The sequence below is a fragment of the Dendropsophus ebraccatus genome, chromosome 4 (assembly GCF_027789765.1).
Source record: "Dendropsophus ebraccatus isolate aDenEbr1 chromosome 4, aDenEbr1.pat, whole genome shotgun sequence".
NCBI classification, from domain to species: Eukaryota; Metazoa; Chordata; class Amphibia; order Anura; family Hylidae; genus Dendropsophus; species Dendropsophus ebraccatus.
The window spans coordinates 73,726,922-73,749,765 of record NC_091457.1 but is presented as its reverse complement, the minus strand read 5'-3'; the positions used below and the strand labels follow the sequence as shown (position 1 = coordinate 73,749,765).

General features: G+C 40.3%; 1 protein-coding gene across 1 annotated transcript in view; it reads left to right on the top strand.

Annotated features, from left to right (window-relative positions):
- Positions 1 to 354: 354 nt before the first annotated feature.
- CDH11 (cadherin 11) overlaps positions 355 to 22,844 on the top strand; it is a 105,492-nt gene continuing 83,002 nt past the window's right edge. The window contains exon 1 of the mRNA XM_069966028.1: positions 355 to 521. The gene's annotated coding sequence lies outside the window, so the exon portion shown is untranslated. The remainder of the gene's footprint in view (positions 522 to 22,844) is intronic.

Genomic DNA, 22,844 nt, shown 5'->3' with positions numbered 1-22,844 from the left:
CTGGCTCACATCATGGGTGCTGCTCAGGGCTCCCCCCTTTTCCCTCCATATGCTGCTTTTTCTGCACAATCTGCTTTGCATCAATTCCATCTTTACATCACTTTCTCCATGATAGCATGCCTCCTCAGACGTGTCATCAGTAAGTGAGATGCAGAGAGGGGGGTGAGGGTCACCTTTGATGGACACCACTCCTCATCTTCACAAGTCAGAAGAGAGGCTGTAAGACCCCTGCCTCTTGCAATTATTCACGTGATTTTGTTCTCCCTGGCCCCCTCTCCTTCCCTCCGTCAGCAGCTTGCTCTCAGCCCTAGCCTCCCCCTCCCTCTCTCTCTGTCTCTCTCTCTCTCCCTCTCTCTTTCTCTCTGTTGCATTCCTTGCCAGAAGCTCCGAGCTTCACTAGGATCTCCTTGCTGGGCTGGAGTGTAAAGGACTTGAGGATGCTGTTGGGTCTCCACAACGTCTCCATGTGACTGGGACCTTACAATTTCTTCTCTTGGGTGTCATCAGAAGAAAGCACCAAGGTAAGGACCTTCCACCCAGAAGGGATCTCTGTCTGTCTCCTTGTCTCTTTGCATCTCTGTCCTCTTGCGAGTTGAGGGTTCCTTCAGGATGCCACCGGGGAGCTGGTGAAGCTGGCAGCTAGAGATGTGTCCACTCCTGGAGGAACTTAGAAGCCAGCTTGGGCTAGGAGCAACTGTTTGCCCACCAAGCTATTCCTTAGAGCTCCTTGGGAAGCGACAGTGGAGCTTTGGTACCTTCTCAATCCTACTTCCCAGAGAAAGAGGCAAGATCTTATGGCTGCTATTGGGCATTTTTGGTTCTGATCATAATTTATGGCTGTGTTTTCTTTCACTGCTTTCTCCTTATTTTTATGTCATGTATTTTTGAGCATATCTTCACATTGTGGGCTATTTGGACCTCCTCATCCTTAAGGAGATGACTAAGTGGTATAAGATGTGCAGAAGAGGACATTACAGGGATTTTCTGGAGTATAAGGAAAAGCCTTTTACAATATATCTGGCTCAGATATATCACCCATGTGCCAGGAGGCATTCCAGTGCATCTGTCTGATTGATGGTACCCACACCAAACCTCTGGTCTTCTGGCATAGGGTTAACAGCAATGTCTATTTTTGCTACTTCCCCTCTGCTTCACAAAGGGTTAACAGTGCTCTCTGTGGGATATTTTACAAAAATAAACTCTGCCAACTGTTCTAGCCGGCACTGTGAAAGGGTTAACTGTAGTTCTGTTTGATCAGCATGCTTAACACTTTGGCTGCCAGAGGGTCTGTGGAGAACCCCTTGACATAAAGGATTAATTAAATATCTCTGCATTTATGGGACATGAGTATGCTGGGAGTTGTAGTTAAGGTGGTGGTGGGGATGTGTGTGTGTGCTGGGGGGGGGGGGGGGGGGATCAGCTGCTGCATGCCACAGGCGTTATCCAGCTTTATTAACCCTATCATTCCCAGATCCTTGTAACAGGCCTTGGCATCTTAAGTGTTAACCATTCAACAGAAAATAGCCTGGAAAGAGCATTCTTTGGTGAGATCCAAGAACCATTGATTTTCTTTTGCATAGTACCCTAAATATTTAATTGAGAACACATCCTGTGGCTCTAGCAGGATGCATCCTCAGGGTATCCTTATAGCAAACTCTTTTCAGTATTGGAGCTTGACCCTAGGAAGAGAACAGAATGCTAGAGAGTGCAATGTGTCTAACCCTGCGAGGGTATCAGAAAGATGCAGGGACTGAAGGATCCATCTACATCTGAAGCCCTGAGGGGTACAGGAGCATTTGCGGATTCAGTGTCTGTGCCCCTCTGATTGCATTACATACAGTCTAGCACATATCATTGGTAGTAGATTGGCAGACCTGCATTGTGACCACAGTGCCTGCTTGCATAGCCTTTTATATGATCAAGGCTTAAACTGTTGTCGAAACTGCATCTCCCATGAAGAATAGAATTTTCTTTTGAATTATTTAATCATGGAACAGTTCAGCGAGAAAGAATAATAGACTGATGACAGAGAGGAACAGTCCCCTGGCTGTGGCAGATATCTCCTTGTATAATATACATAATACAGCTATATGATCCATAGGCACCCTACCCCCTCCCTCCTTCCATATACATCCTAGTGTTCTCACAGCTCATGCTTCCTGTCAATAAAACAAGCTGGGTATTTAATTGAAGCGGGCAAGTCCTCAGCCACTATTATAAAGTGTGTCTCAAATCAATTCTTTTTTTTCCGCTGAGAACATACAATTTAAGTGTATGACCGTCAAGTGTCTGATTTTTTTTTTTTTTTTTTTTTTTACAAGACTTATCTACTCAGGTCTCTGTTTTAACACCTAGCTTTCAAGCATCAGCAAAGCAGGACTACTTGTTAATTTATGGAATTTTAAGATAAACTTAAAAATGGAGGTGTAGGTGTAAAACTGTGCAGAAGTAGCAGAGCTGAGTTTGTCCAACATACATACAGTAGCACCATGTGTTATCTGGAGTTCTACTTAGGACTGCAAATAAGCCTGCTATGTTCTTTTATCTTAAAGTTGTCACAGTGTAGCCCCAGAGAGTTAAATGACTCATTCAGCTCTGCTGCATCTGCATCTTGCATTCACAATTGCAATGGATTGAACAAGGCTTTGCAACTAATGATGGTTTTGGTTCTCTTTTGGGAAATAACCTCTGTCTACCTTAATGTCTGTAGTGTGAGATACTTGTATACAGAGCAGTGCTATAGGCCATAGCATTGTACAACCTATATGAAATGCTTGCACAAAACCTAAACTGTATTGAGAATTTCAGGCTTCTGCTGCGGAGAATTGCTAAGCATAGACTGAAGCATTCCTGATTATGCAGTAGGAATTTTTATTAGCAAAAAAAAACAGATGTAATGCTGCAAACTCTAAAAGAGACGGATATACAATGTATTCATTTATCTTTAACTTCAATGAATATGCTATTTGAATGCCTTTAAAGGGGCAGTAACCCTAAAGATGCCAGCTTGTATGAATCAAATGTATATGAAAATAAGTTGCTTTTATCGCTTATACATATATATGTAAATTTCAGCTTATTAGAATTGGAGATACCTGAGATAAATTAGCTTCAATGGGGTCAGGGATTTTCTGGACTTTCATTAAAGAACAGTACAGAAGGTCTGAAATAGCTGATAACATATAATTATATATGACAGTCAAATGTACAGCTAGCTGGAGATAACATACATTTTATAGTGTTGCCCCTTTAAAATGAAGCAATGGGGATTATCATAGATCATCTGCTCATATACGTCCTAACAGAGAGAGATATCTTGCTGAGTATCCAGCTTCTATAATGTCAAGATATGATATTGTCTTGGAAAAAAAAAGGGACAGGGAGACTGTAGGTTAAGTGGGACCCCGCTGTTAGGAGCAGACTCTGAAACTTCCACGTTTAATAAGGGTCTTTGAATTTATTTCCATCTTCCAGGCCTAAAACATTGCTGGCACATTAAATATAAATTACTCGCTCTAGACATGTTTTTGATCATTTTTTTACACACTAGAATTTAGAGATATTTATAAAAAAAAAGAAAAAAAAGAAAAGTAGTTAATGTTGGTCTATCTCTTCTAAACTGAAGATCTGGCCTGATTCCTTTCTCCTTTTTTCAAATAAAAGTAAAATGGTAACTATATATTAATATATAAGGCCTTGTGCCTGGGTATAAGTTAGTACGGCCTCCATTACTTTTCCCACAGTGGGGGTACCAGTTAGTTTTTCCTGACCCCCGAACAGCAGCAGATCAGACCTATATAACAGGAGAGTGGGGTGTATGGCTACATATATAAGGAAATTTACTTGACAACAATATATCCATGACAATTGTTAATTATTATATCCATGACTATGCTGCCCTACTTCCTCACATTGGCAGACATTTGCTCCCCCATCGATGCAAACAGTAGACAAAATTGTCACTTAGGAAGCTCATAGTCATGTCAGAAGTTGCAGATATAACTTCAAAACTTCTAAAGAGAATTTTTCAAAAACAAGATGATAAAACAGGAAACCCTCTAAGGCTTACATGTAATGAGATTTTTTAAAACAAAGAGTATTAAAAGTTATAGTCTACCATGTAAACTTGGATACTAAACCACTATGCGTCCTCATGGAATAAAGTACGGAAACTTTTTTTTTTTAAACTTCTTTGTCTCAGCAGAAAATGAACGTCTGTAGTTAATTACGGGGATCAGCCAATGAGGACTTAGTTTAGGTTTCCTTACTAAACAATTACACTTAGGCCGCTACACAGCCAATGACAAGCTCCTTGGGCTCTATATACAATGTAGCCTGTGTTTAACTGGTACCAGACTCTCGGGTAAGGTGAAAGGCCAATGTGCCACAGGGAATATTGTTTCAGTGTTATTTAATAAGCCTGTTCGGAAACAAAAACATTGTGTATTGATAGATTTATGTGGAATTCTCACTATTTAGTTGTTTAGTTTCTGTCCATATGTTGTTGTCCCCCCCCCCCTCCCAGAGTTTTTAGTAGAGGCCACATTGTATTGGAAATCACAGTATATATCTGGGGGCTAAGTGTATTTTTTTTGTCCTTTTTATCTTATAGCTTCAGTGGGGGAAAGCACAATGCAAAAAAAAAAAAAAAAAAAAAATAGTGTATTAATCTATTTCAATGTTGCTTGCTTTGTGTTTGTGTGTGGAGATACTGTATATACTTGATGGGTGTCTAGAAGTTTATACAGTTATGATTTACAGACCACAGCAGTGGGGGGAAAAAAGAAAAAAAAAAAAGAATAAAAACATCTGAGCAGATGTAAATGGAAAACCTCGGACGTTTTAATCATGGCTTGGCACTTTGTAACACGCCGTTTGTGATTTGCTGCGTTCGGGCTTCATTTCCTGACTGGTTCTTTCACATTGATACCTTCAATATGCCAGATACAATGACTTTTTCATCTGGAAATACTTCAGACTGAGCAGTAAGACAAAATTCCTGCAAGGCATATTGTTTTCATGGCTGTCAGAGACCCTGGAAAATGCACAAGCAACCCCAGGCTGGGGGGAAGTGTGAGGGTGGTGTGAGTTTGGAAAGGGGGCGGTGGGGGTTGGAGGGGTTTACAGCTACAGTATTTCAGCATCTGGAAGTGATTCCCTCACAGGTCGTCTGGTGTTTTCATTCCTTTTCCATACGCACATCTTTTCACAATCTTCAGCCGCTTTTATATGATCCCTTCATTCCAAGGCCTAATGAAGGCCTCATGTTGTTTTGTGTGGAAAGTCTACAAACTTTGTAGTATATCGCTTGTATCTTTCGTGTAACAGAATATTGCTGTAGCTAGATCTTTGCTGCAAGATAAAATAGCTTGGGCAGACATGGATGAACTACAACTCTCATGTTCAGTAGTAGCTGTGCATGTATATGTATTTTTTTAATATTTTATATAGACCTCACTTTCAAGAATAAATTTAGCTCTGTGCCATGTAATCATTTAAAAACACGTCTAACAGCCCTGTATTGTATTTAAAGGGCAAGACCACTTAAATTGGTGTTTTGGCATAGCATCAATATTTTTCATCAGGCAACATTGGTAAGGTACCAATCTGGTAAAATACATCAATTGGTAAGGTACTTTTTTCCTGCTTGGTGAAGATTTACATCACTTAGGCAAAGATTCAATTCTCTGCCCTAATCCTATATCTAGATACTTTAATGAAGGTCAAAAGGCCTGTTGCATCCCTCTTTGACATCAGACTTTTGGTGCAAATGTCCCATCAGCCCTTATCCCCTTAAGGGCCCGTTCACAGTGCGTAAATCAGGTGGAATTCTGTGGCGGAGCTTCCTGCTGCGGAATCCGACTGCCTTAGGGTGCTAACACACAAGACCGATGCGCAGCAGATCAGCAGCAGATCTGCAGGAGATTTGATGGTGCAGATTTGATGCTGTGTTCAGTTATTTACATCAAATCTTCTGCATATCTGCTGCGCATCGCAGCAGAAAATTCACTGCGATACTGTGTGTGTGTGAAGCTACCCTTAGTGTGTCAATGGGATAGTTTTTGCGCCTCTACTTCTGCCGCTCTCTGCTCAATGAATTGACATGTCGATTCTTTGAACAGAGAGCGGCGGAAGCGGAGGCACATGAGCCATCCCATTGACACACTGAAGCAGTCAGGATTCCGGGGAGCTACGCCATGGAATTCCTACTGATTTACTCAGTGTGAAAGGGCCCTTACTACACCACTGAATTAGAACACATGGGTATTCCAGCCATTGCATGCAATGTTGTGTGCTGCCAATCCTGCCATTGGGTTGCAGGTGACATACTGTAGAGGGATTTCGGTGAAAAGTTGGTCACTTTTGAGAAATAGGGCTATTGTTCAGGACCCTATTGTATGCCAGGCTTAAATATGTCTCTGATAATTATAAAACGGATAGTATGAAAAACAATAGATATTGCCAACAGTAACCAATCTGATAGCTGCTTTAATTTTCCAACCTGCCTTTAAGTAATACTGTGGTTGCTCTGAGTTGGTTGTCATGGTAAACTAACACTTTTTGTATTTGTCCTCAAACAACTTTATGTATAAGGAGCAATCTGACAGTGTTATCTAGAAACCCATGTGTGTTACCGATAAAATAATTTTGCTACCTAGAGAGTGTTGCTATGCTTTTCTTGGTTCTAGTAATGATAAAAGTACTCATATTGACAATATTAGCAATAACTTGTGTAACTTTTGTTATTTAGGAGATTTATAAATTATTTACAGTTTGCCTTTAAATAAAAAAAAACTAAAAACTTTATTTGGTCATCTTTGAATGCCCCTCCCTCTAGCCCTGCATAGTGTATTATAGAACTACCAAAAAAGAAATATGCAGTTTATCACATATTTATGTTAACCTGGGGTTATCCAGATAACAAAAACATTACCCAATACCACCCTATGTCTAATATAGATGTATTCATCTTGCACCCTTTCCTGTTTTTTTCTCGTTCTTATCCACTCTGGACGTCTAAAATCCTCTACTTTGGGTCCACTCTGACCATGCTCAGCTCCCCCTTGCACACTCCCTTTGTAATCACAGGACATGTGATCTCCTCTCTGGGGGCTAGGTTAGCTGTCTATTGCATTGGTAACCTGACCCAAAGGAAACATCATCTGCATCAACTCTATGCACCTGTGCTGCTTTTTTTTGCTCTTAGGTGGATAACTCCTTTAATTCCTGGCTAGAGATGAGCACAACTGGAGCATGCATGCTAAAGTTGCATTCTGCTGTTTTCCTGGCTATCTTTTAGTTCTTTGCCAGACTGTTTTGCACTATAGGACTAATGGAAATTTCTGTAACTTCTAAATCTGGGTATTATTATTGAGGATGGAGGAAACATTTACATTCAGCTATGAAGTTTTGGTACTTGATCTAACTGGAAAGATAATTTATCTAATAGCACTTTGTCTGTACATTGATTGTACCTACTTCTAGATGGGAATGTCAGTGCATTATCATTATAGGTCTTCGGGTCTGGTTAGTCTGTAGTGTAGGAAGAGTTTATCAGACAATTAGAGCAGTGGTCTGGGCCTTGTGGCCCTCAAGCTGTTGTGAGACTACAAATCCCAGCATGTCCTGACAACCTTAAGCAGTCTTGTATTGTGGGACTTATAGCTAGAACAGCTGGAGAGCTTCATTTCCTGGCCTCTTGTCTCTGCAACTCTTTGTTGTGTCAGCCCTATCTGTAGTGAGCATGTTGTTGGTATTTGCAGCTTTTAGTGCCTTTGTAGCCTTTCTATATCTGTACTGTATACTATGATTGGTAATTAGAGCTGCAGGAGCGTATGAGGTGTTGAGCGCACAATTGGATTACAAGCAAAAGTAGATTAGGGTTTGGCAATCTGTGGCTCTCCAAGTATTATAGAAATAACCCCCTCTGTGCTGGTAGAATAAGGTGAACGCATACTAGGGGTTTTAGGTTTTTTTTTTTTGTTTGTTTGTTCAGTAATAAGTTACTGGAGATTTATGCATATAAACCATTACAATATATCTTGGAAAACATGAGATTGTCCTATAAAATTAAGATCTCTAGGACCGATTTGGCTAAAAAGAGGAATCGAAAATACTCTGATGATCTGGTAGTGTGCACTGATCATCTAAACAAGCAGATAATGTGCACCAAAGCCCCCTTCTGGTCTTCTTGGTCATGGGGGTGGGGGGTATTACTTTTTATGGTAACCAAAATAATCCACTGTGATCTGTGAGTGATGTTCCCACAACACTATAGATCAGTCTGCCTACTGATTGAATTGCATATTTAACATGAGTAAGGGTGTTTAAATGTATGAAAAAAACACGTAGGTGTCTACCTAAGGATGGTGTTTCACATGCTCACACTGATGTATACCTGTCACATCAGTTCTTGATCGGAATTCTGTCAGTCAGCCCTGCATGACCTATTCAGCCAGGCCCTGGTAGAGCTATAGCTTTAAAATAGCTTTAGAGCCACAGGTTGGAGATCACTATGGTAGTGCAGCTGCTTATAGACATATTGCCTCTGCTTGACCATTCACTGAGCTGCATTCTTTTTAGAAGCGATTGATCAGGACAGAGCAGCTTCAGACTGAATTTACAATGGGGTTATTGATCCCTATCTTGATCATAAGGATTCTTCACACAGCTACTCAGCAATACACAATAAAGGCTTGAAGGATTGGGGATGGGAAAAATAGATTTGATTAATTGAGGTTTGGAATGTAGCAGTGCTAGGTGTATCAGACGTAGTATTACTGAGATTGTTATTTGACACTACTCATCACAGTGAAAAACGAATAAATTTTCTTAGAACATTATTAGTGTGCGCTACTCACAATTCTAGCTCTGCTTTATCTTTGTGTTTCTCCAGTGACCTAGTTATTCTAAGCTTTAAGAAAATGACCCTTCCAATCTGCAAAGGAGCTGATAACTGAATGTAGATACACAGATAAAAGAATTACAGTATGTTGTAGAACTGTGTCTAGTAATGCAGCAGGCTTGCGTTTGTCAGTGCAGCAGAGATCAATTTGTTTTTTTACCAAAATTCATCACATTACTATTACTAGATCAACGTACTATGTTTTCTTCATTGTACCTTAAACTCAGCTACATCTGTATGTTTCTCCAGTGACCACATAATTGCTATAATCTATCTGAGCGACCCTTACAATCCACATAGGAATTGATGAGGCCTTTATAAAATTCTATTAGTACTCCATTATGTCCTCTTTAGTTGCAGTTTAATGAACCACAATGTAATAAGAGGGTTGACTTCTACAGAATACCCTAAGTTCAGCTTGACCATCTTCAGTTGTTCTCAAGCATAACCAGTCTATGGAAAATTTCATTAACATGATGTCAAAGAATGCTAGTATGGGGATCAGAAGTCTATTATTTTAGCATTTGATTTTTGGTGGTCTAAATTTAGGCTATGTTCACACTACGTAAAAGTACGGCCGTTGTTGCCATTGGCAACAACTGCGGTACTTTATGCAGCGTGGAACATTGCCTATTCCTCTATGGTATCCCGGCCGGAGTGTATAGACATCGTATACGCTCCGGCCAGGATCCCATGCCGGGTCGCAAAGAACTGACATGTCAGTTTTCTGCGGCCGCAATTGAATGAATTGCGGGCGTAGGAAACCCTGTCAGTTCACACAATGAAGCAAGCGGCTTCGACTGCTTGCTTCATTGTGCACTATGGGGAGTTCTGATGCGGGCGCGCGGATGCGCCCGCAGCAAGACACTTCGGCCATAAAAATCATCACTTAACACAACCAAAGAGCAAATCATGGTGTCTGCCCACTCAAGTCCTGAAGTAGCAGTAACACAGTATATAAGGTTTTTCGCTGGACATTCCTTTGATGGCATGTGAGTGTCCTAGTTGTCCTGGATGCAGAATGGAGAATGTGAAAAGCTGTTCTGTGGACACCTTACAATAGATCATTCATAAGAAAATATCTTTTTTTTAATACTAGCAACCGTGCACCTACTGCTTCCCATTACTCTCCTGCTGACTAGTAAATCTAAATTGTTGACGCAAACTCTTCAACAGGACACATAGTTCTAAACCTGTGTTCTATAAAAAGTTATAAATAGTAAAAGTATTGGGTAATAGTGGGTAATAGTGTCCTGTATCTTATCTTTCAACTGGTCAGAATGTCAAGCTCTTAAGTATCATGGTACCACCTTAAGGCCCTTTTATTGTGTGAAAAATCTTTCAGATAATCAATAATCGATGATAATAATTTGGTATGAACGCAGTGATCCAACGACAAAACTGTTGCTGACATAATCATTCATCATTCACAAATCTTTCAGTGTAAACAAATGTTGGGAGTACACTGCAATATCAAATGTATTGTCTAAAGTTTTTGTAGCAATGTATCCTTTTTGCATAAAAATCGATTGTTCCAGACAACAAATCATAGCTCTCACTCTCTAAATCAATCACTTTACCAATTTTTCTTTATGCGTAGAAGGACTCTTAGAATGCCCCTCACGTGCAACCCCCCTGAAATCTATCAGTAGGCGGTCGCGGTTAGCCGGCTGGTATCCTCTTGAAGAACTCTTGACCCTGACTCCATTGGTGCCTTCCTTATAAAAATAGTCGCTCCATTGCCACGAAATCCACTAAAAACTGAATAACTGAACGCTAATTTGCTTCTTTGGTGCAAGGGGGAGGGCTCCCCATAATCCTTATTCATTGCCTTGCTAACCCCCGTAGTATCTTGTCTGGGCTGCAAGATTCCTTACATGCGCGCTAACTGCAGTGCCACCATGCCATCTTTCAGGCAGACGTCGGAGCCCGGGAGGGCATTTTTGTAACCTTGTATAAACTATTTGTTGCCTGCGCTATTATCTTGTCTTTTGAGGCAAAAAGAGTGTCATCTGTATATGTGGTATACAGTACGTCTGAGGTGTACATGTCTTTACATTATCGCAGACAGCAATATTCCAAAGAGAGTCACAAAGCAAAAAAATGACATACAATGTGGTATACATTCTTTTCAACACGGAAGCCCACGCATGATGGATGCCACTTAGTGACATTCGTCAGAGATATTCCTAGAAGGAATACATCAGGAATTCCCCATGACATATATCTTAGAAGGACACTGCGAAAAGCAGTGTGAAAATAGGCCGCATATTTACACCTACAGTATCTCTTCTCATACATACAACTCTGTGTGGTGATCTCTGGGAATGAGAAATGTCTGTGCTTTTATTATGAAAAAATGCCTAGCAAAAAAATCACATATACACACACTGTAAGCTAGAACGCCTTAACAATTCCCAACGTATGTTTAATCCATGCCGTCCCTATGTTGTTGTCATGATCTCGGCCTAGGTTCCCACAGAAGCAAATAGTTCAGGGGAGGTGAAAGAGTTAAATGTGTATTGCAGAACATGGCTACTTCAATGAACATGAAGTAACTTAATAGCTGTCGATTATTCTTTTTGAACATAAGAGTAATCACTAGAGGGCAGTAATGTTCTTCCATAAATCTCGGCTAGTGGCCTCTGTGCTTCTCAGGGCAGTATGAAAAGATGGTTTGTTACCTCCAGCGATATACAAAGTCTCTGGGGAGACAGAATTCAATCTAGCTGTGCTTCGGCCTAATGCTCAAGCAGTTTGTCAGGATTAACATCTTTCTAGTCAGTGGTTCTTCTTACCTGTAGCGTTATATTAGCACCTCGGTGTATGTGACAAAGTTTTGGGGAATTGTACAACTTTCGATTATCTGTGGAGTTTGTCAGCTGGAGTGGAGGTCACAAGAAAATGCTGGCAGCAGCAGCAGCTAGAGGTTTACTCTTTCTTTTCATTCATAGACGTGAACTAGGGATGAGAAGTGCATTAAATGAAAAATCGTGAGGAGAAAGATGGGAGCAGCTTGTGGATAAAATGATAAAACTTGTACAAATATAGAATGCAGCTGGAAGTATAGGTATATGAACTGAAGAATGAGGAAGGGCTTAATAGCAATAACACCACTGCTCCATCACTGCCTGTCAGCCTTTTAGTTATTAGTTCTCTATATGCTGTTTGTTATTGCTTTATTTTTCTTTTTATCATGTAAATATACTGCTTAAAAAATGACTTTGCATCTGCTTATGGGTGAATAAAAGCATGGTGTGGTACCATGGGGCTGAGTGTGGGTGTTCAACGTGTGATACCTGGAAGACCTGCAAGCGGCCTGTGTATTTGTTGGGCCTATGCTTCTCCATCAGTTTGCTGTAGTTCAGCTGGAAGCTATAGCGGCTTGTTCATTATGAGGGAGGCAGGGGGGTTGGAGTAAGTGACAAGGAGCCTGTGGCATAATGGGTCAACTAGAGATCAATAGCTTAGCTTGTCAGTGTGACAACATTGACCTGCGTAAAGTGATAGCTCTCTACTTTACAGCACTGTTGTGGGTAAGTTTTAGAAGTGTAATGTATTGTAATGCCAAGGTTTTGTGTCGATAAGTGTGAACCTAAACCATTAAGCATATTGTAACATTATCATTGAAAGAAAGGAGGTAACTGGAAGTAACTGTAAATAAGCGGAACCCCTTGACTGTAAGCCTAAGAGAAAGAAAGAGTAAGAGAAGCTCTTGGTAGCCTTTTTGTCTATGCTACGTGATAACTGAGGAGCAAAGAGGATGAAGTAAGGTGTAACTGCTGGATCAGACTAGAATGTAGCTGTGGAGAAACACAGGTATGCATACTGTAGGAGCGGTAGACTCCAAACTGTCTCCTTATTTCCCGTAATAAACACTATTTTTGAGAGAGTACCTGTCACCAGTCACCTGAGAGAGCACCTGTCACCAAAAGTTATTAATTCCACCAGGTCTCACTGGAACCAGGAGATATAGCTGGGGAAAGGACACGACAGCAGCATAATCCTCTCCCTGACCACCTGCTCTGTCTGTCTAGACAGATATGGCCAGGGAGTGTACAGTGAGACCAGCTGTGATCGATAACTTTTGACATGTGTGATGACATGTCAAAAGTTAATTTTCTTGACAGGTACACTTTAAGCTGCAGTACTTTTTTTTTTTTTTTTTTTTTAGATGTACTGGATAGATTATAAAATGCTTACCTACCTTAAGCCCCTGTGGCTGCCATGTCTATGTTCTTGGTCTCTGCTTGTCACTGGTACTTCTAGCCCAACAGGACACCACTGTGTTCTGTGATTGGTCTGTGATGCATCACAAAGAACCAGGAAGTAAAAGTGGGAAAAGGGAGCTTGAGTGCAGTAGCTGAGGGGGCTCAGGATAGTTGAGTACTGTTGTGCCCCCAACGACCCCCCCCCCAAACACACACACACACACACACACACACACACACACACAGGTTATTAAAAGTGTAGAGGTGTAACGACCTATATTATAACTGTGCAATGATGTCAATATATTAGCCAGGACATTGTATTGGTATAAAATAATATGGTGTGAACATTAATGTCATCATGTGATCTATTTGTGTGGACAGTGTCACCTAGGCGGGGCTTCATAGCAGTAAGGCCCTCTACCCACCTGGGAGATGGAGCCTAACTGCCACTGTCCATATCGGAGAGATCGCCCAACTGCTATGAAGCCCCACCTAGGTGACACTGTCCATCGATAAAATGAAGCATTTTTAGAGCAGAAAGTAGAGACAGACAAGTATATTTTGAATGTGCAGCATTTAAGCTTAGAGTTTGTGTGTGTGTGTGTGTGTGTGTGGGGGGGGGGGGTGACAACATAACTTTAACACTAAAGTGAATGATGAAGCAGATGCTTTACTGATTAATGGCGTATATAGTCCTGTAGGTCATCAATCAGTCAATTACATTGTTGAACTTTTTTTGATTGATTAGATTTTCATCAAAATCAGCCATATATATATATAGTGACGCTGATGTTTTTAGGGGACCTGTCAATTTTCACTGTTTGTCCTTTTAACCCAGCTATGACCTAAGATATTTTGGTAGTAAAAAGCTCCAAATCACCCATGCTTCTTTTATGTGTGCTCTATTTTGTGCAGGAGAAATTTTATGGCTAATAATTTAATTAAAGGTATCTGGTTGAACCGGTTACAAAAAGAAGAAACTGCATATCATGGACACAGCTGTAGCTGCCAATTTGATGTACATGTCTCAGTCATCGAGATATTTATCTATATCCATAAATATATTTTATCAGTTCCTAGAGTGCCCCCTAGCTGTTATATGTCATCCATAGTGCTGATCTCCTTGTATAGGACAGTGGGACCTGTCTTTAGTAAGAGCCATTTATCAATACTCCCCTTGATAGCCCTTATAATTGGTGTGTATAATTGGATCAGATGTATGACAGTGATCCTAGCATAGGTCTTGCATTATAAAAAAAGTCCTCTTGGGCATTGCCTCATTGACTGACCTTTCAGACTACCACTATTAGTAGGTTGTATACATACTTTTGTCTACTTTCACCCTTAGGCATAGTAATATTCTGAATGAAAGTGAGGATGATCTATGCAGCACTTTTGTAATGAGACCAGGTTGTCTATTTGGGCAGAAAATCTTATATGAACAACCCATTAAAAACTGACTTAAGTATCGCACTAAAATTCTGCTTCCTAGTCTTCTTGCTCATGAAATAATCATAGGAAAATGGAATGGTCCTCTCTAGAATTCCAGTACTAAGCTTTAAAATGCTCTGCCTCATATAGAATCACAACCGCACTTGTTGTACAACTAAGTTTTAGAGACAGCCCTCTACCTGACTTACAATTGGCTAAACCATTCAAATGACAGAGAGGATTCTACTGAATCTGTTTAAGTTGTTTTATCCCATGGGCGGTATCAGCATTCTTCTCAATGTTAACAGCAACATATCTACATTAGGAACAGGCTTTGCGGCCCTTACCTTCTACATGGAAGGGACCTTCTATACTAGGAAGGGTAGGTGTGGTGAAAGGAACCAGCACCAATGACTGGTGTGGATATCAAAAGTGCTCTTCTTCTAAGAAAAGTGTTTTTGGTACATTCACTTTAAAGCTATGTTCACACAATTGTATGTTTCTGTAAAAGTACGGCCATTGTAATCGTCAACAATGGCCATAGTTTTCACGAAAACATTTGTTGCCTATTACTCTATGGGATCACGTACAGAGTGTATGCACATAGTATACTCTCTGGCCGTGATCTCTTGCGTCGCCGCAAACAACTGACGTGAATAGCGGCCGCAGAAAACCATGTCAGTGCACACTGTGGAGCGAGCGGATCCAGGCGCTTGCTCCATAATGTGCAGTGGAGTGTTCTGATGCGGACGTGCGCGGATGCACCTGCATCAGAACTCTGCGGCCCGAAAGATCATCTGGCAGGTACTGCAGTAACGGGCGGGATGATCTTTTCAGAGACCGGCCATTCTGTCACCCGGCCGGGTCACAGAACGGCCGGTGTCTTACACTGTGGGAACATAGCCTAAGATTGTGAGCTCCTAAAATGTAACATAAATACGGGAACTTTGCTAATAGTGTGTTATATTATCCTTGACAAGGATGGACATACCATAGAGATTACTTCTTCCACTGTCACATAGAGAAGAAGGCAGTTGCTGAGGTTGACTTTTCCCTTTTATTTATCAGTCATACAAACCTATAAATGTCTTCCTCATTTCCATTTTGGCCAACAAGGGAGATAGGAACAGACTCTTAAAGAATTTATATAGGGGGAAATACCAGGAAAAGAAAGATTGCTGTCTCTGTGAGAAACTCATTATATGACTGTAAGCTTCTATGGACAAAGGCAGAACCAGAACCCTTGCTTCTATTCCATGTCTGAGAAGACTGTGTGGGCCACACACTTGTGAGGTGAACTGCAGGTGGCGGAGCGTAGGGAATGTTATTTCCTTTTTATATAGAACTTCATTGCTCCTTTTTGTGTGAATGAAAGCAGTCGATCAACTGAATCAGCACAAGATTTTATCAAAGCTGTTAATAGTATTGTAATGAATTCGGAGATGAAGCGGAAGAAATCAATGCAGAGGAAGTATGTGGATGGGAGCTTTAAAAGGTGTCTGTTGGAGTATGACTGAGAATATACGTTCCTGTGATGCACGCACTTAGCACAGCCGGAGCATACGGCCTTGCTTGGAGATTGGTAGGATGTGAAAAGTGCTTATTTAAGGACAAATCGTTCTCTACACAATGGGAAGAGTGGGAGAATGAGGGCGAGAGAGGGCTCACATTACCGTCCACTAACTCCTGATTTATAGTGTCCTTATGGTTTAATTAGACTTTGTTTAATTTGTGCTGGATACTAAAATGTTCTAAAAACATCAACTAGATAATGAAACTTTGCTATTGCTGCTATTTCATCCTTGTTGTGGGTGAACATAATATTGAGCTTTTTCAGCTGTACTGAGGGGGGGCAAATATAAGGCCTCTTGTTCCAGGATGAGTGTCATAGGGCGTCAAGAGAAACCAACACCCATAGTTGAAGGGATTATTTTGTTTAGTATAATTTTACTTCTTCCATATTTTAATTAGACAATATTTTCATTTTATTCTAGTAAAAGAGCCATACATAATATACGACTTAACCCACCATAAGTAGATAGATTGGTCCACCATATAGTCTATACTGGTAATACCAGACAGTAGATGTCTGAGCAAAGAGAGATTGGGCATGTTGGATTTCAACATGCCTAATCCTTCATTACCGCAGGGGTAAGCCACTGCCCAGGGGGAAAAAAAAGTTATGCATGTTCTGCCGAGCATGTTAATGGCCTTTGGTGTTCTCTGGTGTCCTCAGACCTCACACAGAGTAATAATTCTGTTTTCAAATTGTTACCTTTTGTGTTCCGATCTGGGAAACCTGGATGAAAATCATAAAAGCTGCCATCAATGCATCCATAGAACTTGCCAGCGCTCCTGATTAAAGGGATTATCCAAGATTAGAAAAACGTAGCTGCTACCAAAAACAGTATCACAGCCATGAGTATGGAGCCCATGCACTATGCATTTAAGAGTCTTATGCAGAAATGTGCTGCCAAATGGTGTCTCTGTACAGTATTGTATAATAAAGATATTCTTCTCTGGAAGCATGCCAATGTAATATGCTGTGTATATCTGATTATATAAATCAGTGTAGACCCCTATACAACACCATCCCTGCCTATACCACAATAATAGAGCATCTGAGGAAGCATGACACAAAATGAATACAATAGACTAAGTGATTAGTATTTATTATGAGGCACGTATATATGAACTAGATAACATCTTTTTTTAGAAGATAAATATGTTTTTATCTTTTTTAGTTTTATTGCCACCATTACAATTAGCGGAATTAAGGGATTTGTAATGTATTTGGAGTATATCTGACAGCAGGAATATATGGTACCTTCCATCTCATTACCATAAACAGATACAATTAGCAATCACACACTTTTATCACTGGATAAAGCAATCCTTTGTTTGCTTCTATTAAAAGACGACTCGTTTAGCAAGTTTTACATTAAGAAGTCGTATATACAAGTTGGGAGCGAGGCAATAAGGATATCAGTATAGAAAATCTACGTGGTTAACAAAACATGAGCCACTCTCTCAGGCAGGATTGGTTGTTTATGATTCAGATGTTCCTGCAATTCATTTTTGCTACACATTTTGAGTGATAAAGCACCCTCGATAAAGCAACACGCGAAACGCGCGTCGGGTGAGTGGTGTGGTGAACAAGTATACTATCCACTGTAATATGACTAGTGAGTTATATTTCTGCCTGTGAAATGCCCAGTGCCCAGTATATGTGTATGTAGGTTACTTTATTTATTTATTTATTTATTATTTTATTTATTTATTATATGGTCTGTTATGTCATGTGATGTAATCTACTTCTATCCACCCTGTGTTGGGGATTTGTATAGGCTCCAGTTCTTATTACATGTATCTTAGTTAAGTTTGTTTTTTGGAATACATTCAATAAAATATACCATTTTCTCATATTTTGCATTTGTTTTGGTCGGGGGGTTCCCTTGTTTTGGTTTCCCCTCAGGCCCACTTTTCTTTTTTTGGTTGTGGTTTGAGAGCTAATTTTGATGTTTGAGGCTGCGTTCACACTACGTATATTTCAGTCAGTATATTTCAGTCAGTATTGCAACCAAAACCAGGAGTGGATTAAAAACACAGAAAGGATCTGTTCACACAATGTTGAAATTGAGTGGATGGCCGCCATATAACAGTAAATAATGGCCATTATTTCAATATAACAGCCGTTGTTCTAAAATATTTGCCATTAAATAGCGGCCATCCACTTAATTTCAACATTGTGTGAACAGATCCTTTCTGTGTTTTTAATCCACTCCTGGTTTTGGTTGCAATACTGACTGAAATATACGTAGTGTGAACGCAGCCTAAGGCTATGTTCACACTGCGTATATGTCCGGCCGCATATTTCCACAGCCGGACATATACGCGGTAAACTCCGGCCGGGGATTTACGCTACTTGCGGCCGGCTACGTACGGAGCGCGAACTTACGCCCGAAGTCTACTTACGCTTCCCGAGCGCCCTACGTAGCGATCTGACAGCGGTCTTTTACTTGGAAAGCTTCGCCTAGCCCCGGACACCCCACAGAACCTTTTGGATCAGCACAAAAAGCTGCAAAAATGAAAAGGGGGAGGGTATTTAATTTTTTTCATTTAATAGCATTGATCAGTGTTATCTGTGATCAATGCTTAGAGCCTGCCTGTGGCACACTCTATACACTGATCGCCGATCTGACTGCTGGGGAAGAAGTAAGGGACCTCCGGAAGTCAGATAAAACGATCAGAACCCCTGCATCACACTGTGGCGGTCCCGATCTTACAGTCACAGGAGCTGCAGCTAGCAGCTGGTCCCCACTTGCTATGAAGTGAGCTCAGCGCCGGACCCACTGGCGTACAGGTACATCATGGGTCCTTAAGTGACAGGATTCTTAAAGGGTTTATTGTGCCATGTTTTATGGCTTATTGAAAATATCCCCCTTTCTCATCCATGGCTACTATTCATATCTGAATCGTTTTGACCGCACTCCCCTGTTGATGTGCCAGGTGATCAGAGATTCATTTATGTTTGGCTTATTTGGATGATGTGGGTTATGTCCACAGGGTGAATCACTCCATTCATTACTCCTACTATGCTACTATTTCCTTGATGAGCGCCGTCCTCTTTTCTTTTTCCATATACAGCCCATTGGAGGAAGTGCCATTTCGTAAAAGGAATCCTCCTTGGTGTCCCTATAAAAAAGCCCCAATAAACTACTTTAAGAATATGCAAGTTAGTGAGTTTCCTCTATTTAATTTTACTATGATGAAGGACTATTGTTTGCAATTTTGAAATCGCCACTACGTACGGGACGCATGTAACGCTACGGGCGTAAGTTACGGCATTTTCGTCCCTAAACAATGGTATGGTTCATTTTTTAAGCCGGCGCGTATGATCCGGGCGTAAGTTCATACGTAGTGTGAACTGTGCAGCCGTACTTCGTATACTTTCTATTATACGCAAACTACGTAAGTCTCCGGCCGCTTATTCACGGAACGCGCTACGGCCGGAAACTTACGTAGTGTGAACATAGCCTAATGCTGCGTTTACACAGACAGATTTATCTGACAGATTTTTTAAGCCAAAACCAGGAAGAGACTATACACAGGGAACAGGCCATGAAGGAAAGACTGAGATTCCTCCTTTGGCTTTCAAAATTGGTCAGATAAATCTCTCTGTGTAAATGCACCATAAGGGTCCATTAACACAGAAAGATTATCTGACAGATTATCTGCCAGAGATTTGAAGCCAAAGCCAGGAATGGATTTGAAAAAAAGAGAAATCTCAGGCTTTCCTTTATGACCTGATCTCTGTTTATAGTCTGTTCCTGGCTTTGGCTTCAAATCTTTGGCAGATAATCTGTCAGATAATCTTTCTGTGTAAATGGACCCTCACTCTTTCATTCTACTCAGTGATGACTCTTGGGAATAAATAAAAACTGTGAAAACCAAAATTGTTTGCTTTTGCTCATACCAGCTAATCAAAGCAAATTTTTTTTGTGTATCTTTGTATCTTAATGAAATCTGTTAGAAGGAAACCTGAGCTGTGATTGGTTGTTAGGGGCAGAGCCCCTATTGAGTCATGCAGAAGATTTGCCTGCAGTACTATGGAAATCTGACGTTATTATGATTTTGTGATTTTACAACATAAGTGTCTGATTGAGGGTCAGATGGGGTAGGATAGACACTCTTTACATCCTGCAGCCCATTGATGCTAGATACAGTCACTGTAACTTTTCAGCTTATCAGGGGTTTTTTGGTCGTGGCCGTGAGCAACTAAAATTGTCACCCATTCTCTTTGAAAGCCTAAAATTTCCAGAACGCAGAACTTTTTAATGAGAACTCGAAGGCACTTCTTGCACTAATGAAGGCAAGCATTTCATTGGTTGTGTCAGATCTTCCATTAAAAGAATCCTCCAGGCTTGTACTTCTTGAATATACGACACCCTCACAGCACTGTAACTTATATGTCTATAAACTGCCTGTTAACCTCCCCAATCTCATTGCCCTGACACCTAGAGGGCATAATGTAATCAAAAACTCTTCTCACCACTTTGACACACAATGAGATCTTAACTGCTGGGGAGATGAAGTGTAACAGCATTTGATCATTATTTTATAATACACGCTCTGTACAGACATTAGTTGCCTTTGATTCTTGGAAATGGTGATGATTGATAGAAAGGTTTAGAAACTTTATAGATATAGCAGAGCTTAATTTGTCTTTTACCTTATTGAGGCTCAATTGAGCTATAGATAACTTATTGGGAGAGATTAATCAAAGGGTGTAAAATATATGCTGGTGTAACCTGCCCACAGTGACCAATCACAGCTCAATTAAAACGAAAACTGATCTGTGATTGGTTGCTTTGGACAGATTACACCAGTGTATATTTTATACCCTTTGATAAATATATGGCTGGAGGTGGGGTAAATAAAAAAAACACACACACATTGGTCTCTATGGCATTTTTGATAGGGAACCTTTCATTACTTCCATGCTGCCTGAACTATTGGAGTGGTCTCCAGCAGATTCTTCTTGTTCCACCAGCCTTGATTGAAAGACGTCACTCAGTTTGCCATAATGCAACAATCAGCTGACAGGCACAATGTTGACTAATCATAATATTTTAACATTTTGAAAAATCAGTGATGGTCTGCAACACATTGCTCCGTGTAATAGAAGTGGCGGTGGCAGACCGACACCAACTTCAATGGGCCACCTCATCCGCTGCTGCTGGCTTGCTGTCTGTGCATGTAACAGCATTTAGCAGTGATCGGGGAACGAGGGAAACAATCTTGTGAGCACATAAGGAATTTCTTTTGCCTAATAAGATATATTACATAGTTGTACTACTCTATTGCTATACCAATTGAAATATCTATTGAAATACCAATTCCGCTAAACTTTTGGAAAGAACAGAGTTTAGTCTAGTTTTTTAGGTTTACAGTGCTATTATGAATTTTGATAATATAGCTATTTTAAACTTAGTACATAATTGCTAAAATTTCTATTACCCAATTAATTGAATTAATTATATTATTTATGTCAACCAGCATCCCCATAGTCTTAAGCAACACTTTATTCCTGTTTCCCTTACCACATAAGGTTGCTTCACCATTCAGATCTGGGAATGGATACCAGTTATGCTGCGTTTACACGGAACGATTATCGTTTAAATTTTCGCAATAACGATCGCATTTGAGCGATAATTGTTCTGTGTAAACACAGAATGCAAGAAATCGTTCATTTTGATCTTTCAACATGTTCTCAAATCGTTGTTCATCGTTCGCTTAAAATTGGCAGATCGCTTCATGTAAACAGTCTTTCAATTCAAAGATGGGCTTAAGGTATCTTAAAAACAATCGCAATAACAATTTTTATCACAAATTTTCTAACGATTTTTTTAACAATTTATTCGTCTAAACACTGATCGTTATAAAAATCAAATTGTTGCTTCAAAATCGTTAAACGATCGATTGGGCAAAATATCGCTTCGTGTAAACGCAGCATTACAAGTCTACTTGAGAAATTATTTAAGGTATTTTTAATATTTCACTGGGAATGCAAGTGTTTAGTTCTTGCACGGAGACTCCTAATTCCTGTTAATGCTCTCCTGTCACATGACCAAAGCCGTATTTTACATATTTGCTACACTTATCATTCTGCAAGGAATTACTCTGACATCAGATAATTTCTGAATCAAAATGAAGAAATGAGTTTGCAGGAATAATGATAACTGTCGTTACACAGCTGCCAGGTGAGATGTGACATAGAACAGGCATTGCCACCTCTCTTTTGAGGTGTAGATGAAGGTCAGACAAGGTGCCGTGTGCCGTAATTACCCATTATCCAGGGGTCTGTAAGGCCATGCTCTGTACTAAAGATGTGGAACAGATTGTCACATACATAACATTACTAGCCACACTTTTATCATTCTGTACATCTTCACTGCAATACATGTAGTACATACTTCTATTTTCTTCAATTATTATACACTAATGTTGTAGAAGTATAGTAATGGAGGTAAAACTATGCTATTTTATGCCGGTTCCATCATCTATCTATCTGTCTTAGAGTATATCTACGTAAATGTGGTTGAGGTGAGATCTCCAACATTGTTGCATTTGTTCTGACTGCAATGCCACTTTTTGGAAAATAGGAATGGTTAAAGCGTACCTGTCAGTTCAACTTACATTGTAGGATAAGCTGTGATCTGTACCTACAGTACTTGAGAAGCAGCATTAAATCTGGCCAATATTTATCTTGTATATGGGTACTTTAAAGCAGC